The sequence below is a fragment of the Myotis nattereri genome (genome assembly GCF_964212035.1).
Source record: "Myotis nattereri genome assembly, chromosome: Y".
NCBI classification, from domain to species: Eukaryota; Metazoa; Chordata; class Mammalia; order Chiroptera; family Vespertilionidae; genus Myotis; species Myotis nattereri.
The window spans coordinates 32165268-32177768 of record NC_138094.1 but is presented as its reverse complement, the minus strand read 5'-3'; positions in this window follow the sequence as shown (position 1 = coordinate 32177768).

Genomic DNA, 12501 nt, shown 5'->3' with positions numbered 1-12501 from the left:
CATTAAGATGTCCATACTACCCAAAGCAATTTATAGATTCAATGTAATCTCCATTAATATACCAACAGAATATTTCACAGACAAAGAACAAACTCTCCAAAAATTTATATGAAGTAAAAATAGCCTCAGCAATCCAGGGAACAAGAAAAAAATATGGAAGGCTCACAATACCAGATATTAAGCTATAATATAAAGCCACCACTTTCAAAACTGCCTGCTACTGGCACTAAAAAAGACATATACACCACTGAAACAGAACAGAGAACCCAGAAGTGGACCCAAGTCATTACCCTGTATTATTAATTTACAAAGTAGGCGAGAGCATACAATGGAGTCAAGACAGTCTCTTTGATTTTGACAAGATGGTGGCGATATAGGCAGACGCGTCCCAGGTGTTGTGGCAGAGAAGATGGAGTAAGCAGCTGAAACTAATTATACCCACCGCGAATTGGCAGAATTACTCAGCTGGTGACACAGTTTGCAGCCAGGAAGGGCACAGCTCCCCTGGAAAGGTAAAAGAACCACGGATCTGGGCAGGAAAGTTTGCCAGACCTCTGAGCCCAGCGGGTCAGAGGGAGACCTTATGGCAGACAGCCGTGTCTCCTGGGACAGGCACAGCCCCTGACAGGGGAAAGGAGATCTGTGGGATTCCTGGCACAGGGGGATTTGAGATCTGGGTTCTGTGATTATGGAGGACTGAGCCTAGAGAAGGCTGCATGAAGAGCTGAACAGACCATGCAGTGCTGGTAAGAGAGGAGCTTACAGAAATTCAGCCTTCTCTGTTTCCGTGGCCCACATTTGTTTGTTTATTTTCACTGAAACCTGTTCATAGGACATTTCAGATACAGACACTCATCTGTGCTGAAGAGAGGGAGAAGGTGAAGACGAGTAGAATCTGGGGAGAGGCTGGGGAGAAAGGGGGTGCCAAGAGAGGTGCCAGCGAACTGAGTGCTGAGACACCCCTGGGCCCAGGACTGGAGCAGACATTCTCTTCGGTGGGTGGGACTACTCCACCTAGCCCCCAGGCAAGGAGCACAGCCACACCCAGATTAGACCCTGAAATAGATGAAGGATTAAAATAATCTGATTTGTCCCTGGGCTTTAACAGGGTCTGGCCTATAGAGGGACTTTCAGTCCCAGCAATAACATAGAGCAGGGCAATGATTAAAGAACCAGCTCTGGGGAGTTGACCTCCCCAAATCAGTTTTAAGTGCAATAGAGTAAAATAAGGCCATGCTACTGGATAGAGAAGCTGTATAGCCTCAGAGGCCAACCCAAAAACACTGCCACCCACAGGCAGAGCCACAAACTGACTCTCAGCTAAACACAAAATAAGGCAGTCTGGGACACAAATATGGCCTGCTTTAAAATCAGGACTATGGTTTACAACACGGAGGAACAGTGTATCACAGGGACATTCAACACTCTCCTGAATACCTGGCAAGACCAAGGCAAGCCAGACTGAAAAGGAGAAGAACCGAATTACCTTCACAACTGCAATTTTTTTTTCTTTTTTCATCTTTTAACTAAGAACCAATTTTTCTTTCTTCTTTTTCCATCAGCTGACTTTATCCTCTTAATTAACACATTTTTATGTTTAACCAGTATTATTACTGCTACCATTTTACCATTTTTTAAAGTGACATTTTATTTTCTCTTTATTTTATTTTGGGATTAGTGTTCTCCATTCTATTTTCATTGTTCCTATAGCATCAACTTCCCCTACCTAAATTTTACCTCTATGCTAAAACCCTCTTCCCCACTTTTCCCCTTTTGTTGTCCTGTTTCTCTTACCCTATTTCTGCTTTAGATTTTCCTGATTCCTTCTTTTTCCCACCGTTAAAATTGCATCGTAATTATAAAGCCTATTTCCACTCCACTGCTCTAAATCCTTATACACCTATCCCTTATCTTTCTTCACTACCACAAATTTTTCCCCTTCTTTTATCTTTCTATTGTTTTGTTGCTGTTTCCTTGATTGTTGAGTATATTGTTTGTTTTTTGTTTGTTTTTGTGTGTTTGTGTGTGGTTTAGGACTGGTTGTGAGGTTGTTTTGCTTTTTATTTTATTTTTTTTCTGTTGGCTTTTCCACTCCCTCCACCCCCCTCCCCGCCAGTAATTTTTCTGCTTCTGTTTTCCCTTGCCTCTCTTGATATTATTGATTATTTGTAGTTTCCATTCATCTCCAGTGATCTTTTGCTGGAATATGTTGGCATTAGTGGCGGTTCTATCAGAGTTTTCTCCTCATATAAAGAGTCTCTTCCCCTCTTCTACTTCATTCTCTCTTTTCACTCTTTTATTTCTTTTTTCCCCCTCCTTTTTCCCAATTTCATTTTTGAACTCCTTTTTTTTCTTACTTTTCTTTTCTCTCTTTTGTATTTTTCTCATCTTTCTTCCTTATCCCCTAATCCTCTTAATTTGGGCAGTCACCTTTATTTGGGGTTATTAATATTGTGAATATATTTGTCTTCAGTGCCTGGTACATTGTGCTTTGATGTGTTGTATTATGTTCCCTTAAATAAACGGAGCAGATCCAAGCAACAGCAACCTCCTGATCACCATACCTTCTGAGGATCAGCAGCTGTATGTGAAGCCTCCCCCCACCAGCCAGAAGGGCCACCAAAGCTGTGAACAGCACACAGAAGAGGAGCTGCCAATTGAGGAAAAGCTGCTACCACAACCGCCCAAGGAGCAACCACAGCTCAAGGAGCGACTGCCTCCCAGGCAGCAGCTCATCAACGACTCAACATCTAGATATGTCAGTGAGATCAAACAGGGGTAGACAAAGAAACCCCCAAAGGAAAGAAAAAAAAGACTCGCCAGAAAAGCAGCTAAGTGATACAGAGGCATGCAACATGAGAGAAAAAGAATTCAGAATAAGGGTCCTAGAGTGCATAAACTGGATGGAGGAATAAATCAACAACATATGCAAGAAGCAAGAAGAAACTGATGAAAATATCAACAACTTAAGTAAGACCCAAGAAGAAATGAAGAGCGATATAGTTGCAATAAAGAACACCGTTGAAAGTATCAACAGTAGACTAGGAGAAGCGGAGGACCGAACTAGTGAATTAGAACACAAGGAAGCAAACACACCCAAACTGTACTGCAATTGGAGAAAAAAATTAAAAGACAGGAGGAGAGCCAAAGGGAGCTTTGGGACAACATGAAACGAAACAACATATGGATAATAGGGGTGCCAGAACAACAGAAAGAGGAACAAGGATTAGAAAACCTATTCGAAGAAATAATATCAGAAAACTTCCCTGAGGTGGAGAAGAAAAAAGTCACACAAGCACAGAGTCCCAATCAAGGTGAACCTGAAAAGACCCACACCAAGACACACCATAATTATCATGGCAAATGTTCAGGACAAAGAGAGAATCTTACAGGCTGCAAGAGAGAGACGGAAAGTTACATACAAGGGATCTCCCATTAGATTGTCAAATGATTTCTCAACAGAAACACATCAGGCCAGAAAAGAATGGACGGAAATTTACATAGTGATGCAAAGCAAAGGACTGAATCCAAAAATACTCTATCCAGCCAGGCTATCATGCAAAATTGAAGGGGAAATAAGAAGCTTCACAGTCAAAAAAAGGCTATGAGACTTTATCACCACCAAGCGGGCAATGCAAGAAATTCTAAAGGGACTGGTGTTAAAAAAGGAACAAAAAGCCCAGAAAGAAAACAGCCACACACAAAAAAGAAATGGCTACAAACAAGTACCTTTCAATAATAACTTTAAACTTAAATGGACTAAATGCTCCAACCAAAACACATCGAGTGACTGAATGGCTAAAAAAAAACATGACCCATACATTTGCTGTCTACAAGAGACCCTCCTCAGAAGAAGGGACTAACACAGACTGAAAGTGAAGGGATGGGAAAATATCTTTCGGGCAAATGGAAAGGAAAAAAAAACTGGGGTAGCAATACTTATATCGGACAAAATAGACATCAAAGTGAAGGCTATAACAAGGGATACAGAAGGCCACTTCATAATACTAAACGGATCAATACATCAAGAAGATATAACCCTGCTAAACATATATGCACCCAATGCAGGAGCACCCAAATACATAAAAATAAAACTCCTGGAAGATATCAAAGGAGAGATCGACAACAATACAATCATAGAGGGGGCCTATAATACACCACTGACATCACTGGATACATCCTCTAGACAAACACTAAGCAAAGAAATACCAATTCTAAATGACTCAATAGATCAGATGGACTTAATTGACACCTTCAGAACACTTCACCACAAAGCCATGGAATATACATTCTACTCAAGTGCTCTTAAGACACATTCAAAAATAGACCACATATTGGGTCACAAACAAACTCGCCAAATTCAAGAAGACTGAAATCTTACCAAGCATCTTCTCAGACCACGATGGCATAATATTAGAAATAAACTACAATAAAACAACCCAAAATACTCAAACACTTGGAAGCTGAATATCATGTATTAAATATTGATTGGTTTACCAATGAGATCAAAGTGGAAATTAAAAACATCCTGGAAACTAATGACAATGAAAACACAACAATCCAAAACCTATGGGACCCAATGAAAGCAGTCCTGAGGGAACTTTATAGCTCTACAGGCCTATCTCAAAAACAAGAAAAAAATGGTAGTAAATCATCTAACTCTACAACTCAAAGAATTAGAAAGAGAGCAACAAGAAAAACACAGAGTGAGCAAAAGGAAGGAGATAATAAAGATTAGATAAAAAATAAATGAAATAGAGACCAAAAAACAAAAAACAAAAAACTTAAAATCAATGAAACCAAGAGCTGGTTCTTCAAAAGGATAAACAAGATTGACAAACCTCTAGCCAGGCTCACCAAGAGGCAAAGAGAGAGGACCCAATAAACAAAATCAGAAACAATAGAGGCAAAGGATCAAAATAGACACCTTTCACAAGAGTACATTCAGAAAGCCAAGAGATATATGAAAACATGTTCAAAGTCACTAATCACCTGATAAATGCAAATCAAAACAACGATGAGGTACCATCTCACAACTGTCAGACTCGCTATCATCAACAAATCAACAAATGACAAGTGCTGGAGAGTATGTGGAGAAAAATGAACAGTCGTGCACTGCGGTGGGTTGCAGACTGGGGCAACCCACTATGGAAGACAGTATGGAGTTTACTCAAAAAACTAAAAATGGAACTCCCATTTGACCCTGTGATCCCACTTCTAGGAATATATCCCAAGAAACCAGAAACACCAATCAGAAAGGATATATGCACCCATATGTTCATAGCAGCATAATTCACCATAGCTAAGATCTGGATACAGCCTAGGTGCCCATCAGTAAATGAATGGATTAGAGAACTGTGGTACATCTACACGATGGAATACTATGCTGCTGTAAAAAAGAAGGAACACTTACCATGTGCAACGGCATGGGTGGAAGTGGAGAGCATTTTGCTAAGTGAAATAAGCCAGTCAATGAAGGAAAAATACCACATGATCTCACTTATTCATGGATAATAAAGACCATTATAAACTAAAGAACAATAATAGATACAGAGGCACAGCTGCCTCAAACAGATTGTCAAACTGCAGCGGGAAGGCTGGGGAGGGTTGGAGGGCAGAAGGGAATGGGGTAAGAGATCAATGAAAGGACTGGTATGCATGCATATAAACATAACCAATGGACATAAGAGACTGGGAGGTAAGGGAGGCCAGGGGATTGTCAAGGATGGGGAAGAAAGGACACATATGTAATACCCTTTGTAATACTTTAAGCATTAAATTTAAAAAAAGACAGTCTCTTCAATAAATGAAGAAATAAAAGTCATCCCAACCGGAAAAGCACAGAATAAATGAATTTCGTCATGTATCAGGATACAAAATTAACACCCAAAAATATATGTCTTTTTATACACGAAGAATGAACTCACAAAAAGAGAAACTAAGAAAAGGATCCCACTTACCATTGCAGTAAAAGAATTAAGGAAAAAACTCAATGAAGGAATTAAAGAACTGCACTTGGGAAATGACAGAACATTGAAACAGAGATAAAGATATCAACCAATGGAATAATATACCATGTTGATGGGTTGGTAGAATTAACACCATTAAAATGTCCATACTACCCAAAGCAATTTATAGATTCAATGTAATCTCCATTAATATACCAACAGAATATTTCACAGACAAAGAACAAACTCTCCAAGAATTCATATGGAGTAAAAATAGCCTCAGCAATCCAGGGAACAAGAAAAAAATATGGAAGGCTCACAATACCAGATATTAAGCTATATTATAAAGCCACCACTTTCAAAACTGCCTGCTACTGCCACTAAAAAAGTCATATACGCCACTGAAACAGAACAGAGAACGCAAAAGTGCACCCAAGTCATTAAGCTGTATTATTAATTTACAAAGTAGGCAAGAGCATACAATGGAGTAAAGACAGTCTCATCAATAAATGATGAAAATCAGACAGAAACATGCAAGAAAATGAAACTAGGCGACCACCTTACACCATACACAAAAATAAACTCAAAGTGGATAAAGGACTTAAACGTTAGTTGGGAATCTATGTAAAAAAATCTTAGAAGACTGCATAGGCAGCAAAATATCAGACATATGTCTTAGCATATCTTTACTGACACAGCTCTGAAGGCAATGAACACAAAGGGGAAAAAAAGCAAATGGTCTACATCAAAATAAAAATCTTCTGCATGGCAAACTAAATCCTGAACAAAACAACAAGAAAGCCCTTTGCATAGGAGAACATATTTGCCAATGGTATCTCTGATAAGTGTTAAATTCCAAAGTTTACAGAGAACTCGCACAAATTGACAATAGGAAGATAAACAATCCAATCAAAACACGGGCAATGGACTTAAATGGACACTTTTTGAAAGGGGACCTACATAAGGCCAAGAGACATAGGAAAAAATGCTCAAAGGCAGTAACAGTCCAATAGATGTGAATCAAAATGAGAGAAGTACCAATCCACACCTGTAAGAATAGCTGTCAGAAAAAAATAAAAATAAAAAAACCACAAGTGCTGTAGAGGATGCAGAGAAAAAGCAGCCATGCAGCTAAAGCGAACCGGAGGCTATCTTGCTCCAGTGAAAGAGGAAGCCAAGGTTCCCCGCCTGCCACTGCTAGGCTGTGAGCTTGCACTCTAAGAAAATGTGTTGCAATTATAGACACTAAACAAACCCCAAGCTTTCAGCCAGCCAGCAGAGCTGGAGTTGCAACAGAGTTTTGATAATAGAACCCAAGCAAACCCAGATACCTGCTTTCAGCAGCCGAGGCCTCAGAGCTGGAGCTGACCCTCAGAGCTAAAGCCAGTCCTCAGTTCCAGTGACAGCCATAGAAGATAAATAAATCCCAGTATAAAAAAATAAAAAAAAATGGAGAGTTTGGGAGCTTCAGTCACCCACCAGCCTGAAAAGAGCCCTCAGCCCCTCACCCAGACTGGCCAGGAACCCGAGTGAGGACCCTGACCATAAAGGCGGCATGACCAGCTGCAAACAGCTATCATCCCCTCATCCAGGCTGGCCAGGCACCCAAGCGGGACCCCCACCCTGATCCAGGACACCCTTCCGGGCAATCCAGCTGGCCCCGACTGTTGCACCAGGCCTATATCCTATATAGTAAGAGGGTAATATGCCTCCCAGCACCAGGATCAGTAGGTCCATGAGGCCTCCCAGCACCAGGATCAGTGGAGCAGCGAGGCCTCACTACCCCTGTGTCAAGGGGAGCCTTGAGGCCTCCCTGCACCAGGATCAGTGGAGCAGTGACGCCTCACTGCCCATGTAAAGCAGAGCTGCAAGGCCTCGCATCACTAGGATTCAGCGGAACCTCGAGGCCTCCTGGTCCCTGTAGTAGCGTGACAGGGGGAAGCGCCCAAACCCAATGATCACCCTGCGACTCTGTGTGTGACAAGGTGCTGCGCCCCAACCCCCCCCCCCGCCCCCCCTCCCCATGGGCCCTGCTTTGTGTGTAACGGGGTGGAGCCACAACCTCCTTCTAGGCCCTGCCCTGAGTGTGACAGGGGGCCGTGCCCAAACTCCCCTATCTGCCCTACTCTGTGCATGACAGCAGGGAGCTCCCCTACACCCTGATCCGCCCTGCTCTGTGTGTGACAGGGTAGGGAGCTCCAACCCCCATGATGGGCCCTGCTCTGTGCCTGACAGCGGGTGGTGCCGCAACCTCCCCATCAACCCTGCCTTGAGTGTGACAGGGGGTGGCGCCGCAACCCCCCAATCAGCCCTACCCTGAGCCTGACTGGGGATGGCATCCCAACCTCCTGATCCGCCCTGCTCTGTGCATGACAGGGGGTGGCACCCAACACCCAATCAGCCCTGCTCTAAGCCCAACCAGGGGCTGCACCTAGGAATTCGGCCTGCACTCTGCCAGGCAGGAGCAAGCCTAAGCCAGCAGTTCGTTATCTCCCAAGGGATCACAGACTGTGAGAGTAGACAAGTGGGGCTGAGGGACACCCCCCCCCAACCAGTGCACAAATTTTTGTACACTTGGCCTCTAGTATGTGTATATATATACAAACATATGTACACACACACACACACACACACACACACACACACACACACACATATATATATACTAGAGGCCCGGTGCACAAAAATTTGTGCACTCGGGGGGGGGGGAGGGGGTCTCTCAGCCCGGCCTGTGACCTCTCGCAGTCTGGGTACCCTCAGGAGATAAGGACCTGCTGGCTTAGGCCTGCTCCCGGGTGGCAGAGGGCAGGCCTAATCCCTAGGTGCAGCCCCAGGTTGGGCTCAGAGCAGGGCTGATTGCAGAGTTGGGGCGCCACCCCCTGTCACGCACAGAGCAGGGCCAATCAAGGGGTTTGGGAGGTCCCCCCTGACATGCAAAGAGCAGGGTCAATCAGGGGGTTCTGGAGCTCCCCCCTGTCACGCACAGAGCAGGGTTGATCAAGGGGCTGGGGAGCTCCCCCCTGTCACTCACAGAGTAGGGCCCATAGAGGAGTTGGGGCCCCGCTCCCTGTCACACATAGAGCTGGGCAGATCAGGGGGGTGGGGAGCCGCTTTCTATCACTCACAGAGCAGGGCCGATCAGTGGGTTGGTGCACCGCCACTGTCACACTCACGGCAGAGCCGATGGGGAGGTTATGGCTCTACCCCATCACACACAGAGCAGGGCCGGAGGAGTTCGGGGGGTTGGGGCGCCACCCTCTATCACCCACAGAGCAGGGCCAATCAGGGGGTTAGGGCACTGCCACTCTCCCACTCAGGGCAGGGCCAATTGAGAGGCTAAGGCTCTAACCCTTCACACACAGCAGGGCCCGTGGGGTGGGGGTGTTGGGGCACCACAACCTGTCACACACAGAGACGCAGGGCGATCAGGGGGTTGGGGAGCTCCCCCCTATCAGGCACAGAGCAGAGCAGATCAGGGGTTTGGGGCACCTTCCCCTATCAGGAACAGATCAGGGAGGATAGGGAGGTTGAGGCCCCGCCCACTGTCACACACAGAGCCTCAGGGCGATCTGGGGGTTTGTGGGCTGCCCCCTGTCATGCTGATTCCAGTGCTGGGAGGCCTCTCGGCTCTGCTGATCCTGGTGCTGGGAGGCATATTACCCTTTTACTATATAGAATAGAGGCCTGGTGCACAGGTGGGAGCTGGCTGGTTTTCCTTGAAGGGTGTCCTGCATCAGGTTGGGGGCCCCCACTGGGGTGCCTGGCCAGCCTGGGTGAGGGGATGATGGCTGTTTGCAGCTGGTCACACACCCTTCAGGGTAGGGGTCCCCACTGAGGTGCCTGGCCAGTCTGGGTGAGGGGCTGAGGGCTGTTTTCAGGCTGGGACTGAAGCTCCCAACTGCTCCTTTTTTTCTTTTTATTCTGGGCCACCTTTAGCTCTGAGGCTCCAGCTCTTAGGCCTCCGCTCCTGAAAGCAGATATCTGGTTTGTTTCGGTTCTATAATCGAAACTCTCTATCAACTCCACCTCTGAGATCTCAGCCGGCTGAAAGCTGGTTTCTGGGGTTTTGTTTAGCTTCTATATGTTACAATGTTTCTTAAACTGCAAGTTCAGACGCCGGCAAGGCACGCGGGGAACGTTGTAGTCCTCCGTCACTGAAGCAAGCAAGCCTCATGTTCAGTTTAAGCTGCCTGGCTGCTGGCCGCCATCTTGGCTGGCAATTAATTTGCATATCACCCTGATTAGCCAATGGGAAGGGTAGAGGTCGTGCACCAATTAACATGTTTCTCTTTTATTAGATACGATATGCACACACACACATATACATACATATGTATATGTATACGTGTATGTGTATATGTATATGTATATGTATATGTATATGTATATGTATATGTATATGTATATGTATCTCCAATAGAGGGCTAATGAACTTTGATATTCAGCAGGGCTGAAAAATCAGCATTATATTACCCCGCTGTTGGCAAAATGGCTGAAGGTAATCTCCCAGTCTTATAACCCTTTTAATTTTTAGCAAACTTGACTGCTGATATGCCTGTTTGCTTTGCTAAAGGGCATATAGGAGAAACCTAAAGCCAAGTCAATAAAAGCTGATGGGTGCTGGGTTTCAGAGAGCTTCTCTGCTAGAAAGAAAGGTCTCTGCCTGGCTCCCCCATGTCTTCTAAATTTATATTTGTTGTCTAGTGTATTCATTTGTGTGCAGCTCCTTTTCCTGATCCTGAATCCTTGCTGCAAAAGGTTGCAGCATTCTGGCTCCCAATGGGGGGCATCTGGAGAAGAAATTTCACCAGAGTGAAAAATGAAGACATTTCACCAGAAAGCTGAGAAGTGCACTGAAAAGGTGGGGAAAATTCTCTGTGCACAAACCCATGTCAGCTTTGGAAATTGTGAAACATAAAGTGGGCGGAAAATCTTTTATTTCTGCTAGGCTATAATGATGAAAAGTTTGAGTATAAAGCAAAAAAAAAAAATCATTGTAAACATTTACTTGTATGCTCAAGGATAAAGAAATTAAAATATCAAAAGGTACTCTCTGAAATCAGGCTCAAGGAAAAAAAGTAACATTGTCATCTTGAACTATGTGGGCTCTTGTTCGCACTGCATTATGCCTAATTCGTATTGGGGATCAAAAGTCTGTAACACCTAAGCTCTGGGTCCGCCACCTCTAGTGTGAAAAGGCTCAGCAGCTAGAGAAATGGGGTTAACAGTCATTTTATAAAAGGACTCTATAATGCTTTGTCTGAAAATTACCACATGACACCTTGGGACAGGCAGATTTTAGGTAAAATAACTTTAGAGGACATCCAATGCCATGAAGAGCAGAATAGGATAAAATCTATGAAAACTACTCTGATTCATTAAGCCTTGTCTCTATTTTATGGGCGCTTGTCTGTTGATTATTATTAATCTGTTTTGGTGGTTTATTGTTAGTCTATTAAGCATGCCTTCAATTTAATTTAATAAGAAAAGAAACAGTAGATGGACAGGCCATTACTAAATATCTAAAACATCTCCCAACCCATTAATTACATATCTTTTGGTGATCCTGTAAAATGTATGCCCACTCTCCAGAGTGTTATTAAAAGTCTCATTTTATTTCCCAGACCGTCATTTGAAATTTGGATAGATGAGATAATCCTCACAATTTAAGGGATATCTCTGGGATTTCTGTACCCGTGAAGAGAAAAACACTAGCTTAAGAGAAGTCGCACACCACCCGATTTTGGGTGACCTCTTGGACTGACCCCCATCTCCTCACAGATGCTATAGTACAAACCCAAGACTGTTATTCTTTATAAGATGGTGAAAATGACACAAGGAAAATATACAGGCTGTGTTTAGGCAATAAGATTAGCGTTTCCATAATATGGGGCAGTTCTTAAATAATAATGGACCATTTTCCAAGGTTAACATTAAAGCCAATGAAAGCCAGTAAGTTTTCTCTGCTGCAAAATTTGCCAAAGTAAAACGCCTTAGATGGTGATAACTGGCTTTGGAAGCTCAAAATTGTTAAAAGTTAAATAGATAGATATAACTAAAATGAAGGCTTTGTGGCAAAGCTTTTCAGTAATAATTATAAATAAATATATTGATGGTGAGGGTGTAGTCACTGAGGAGAGGGCTGACTGCACTCTCTGTTGGAGGAAAGGGCCAGTAGATCTTCTCCCTTTAAAAGAGGATAACCTGGAAAAGCAATCTTAGATGTTATCTCTGAAGGAAAAATGTGGTGGTTTTAAAATTCAAATGGCTACAGGCCTTCTTCCCTTCTCCCCCTACTTCTTTGGCAACCTCATATGTCTAAACATACTTTTCCAAAGTCTTTGGTAACTTAAAAAATTGGAGTTGCTTCCATTAAGTAATAAAACTTATTAAAACTCTAAATGTTTTGAAATAACAAAATACTGAAATATTAATTTGAGTTTGACTCGAATGAAAAAACAAAGGACAGATTTGAATCTATTAATTAAATAAGTCTTTGTTAATTTTATTGGAAATATATCCATAAAAATGTGAAGGTATTACTAAACTAAGA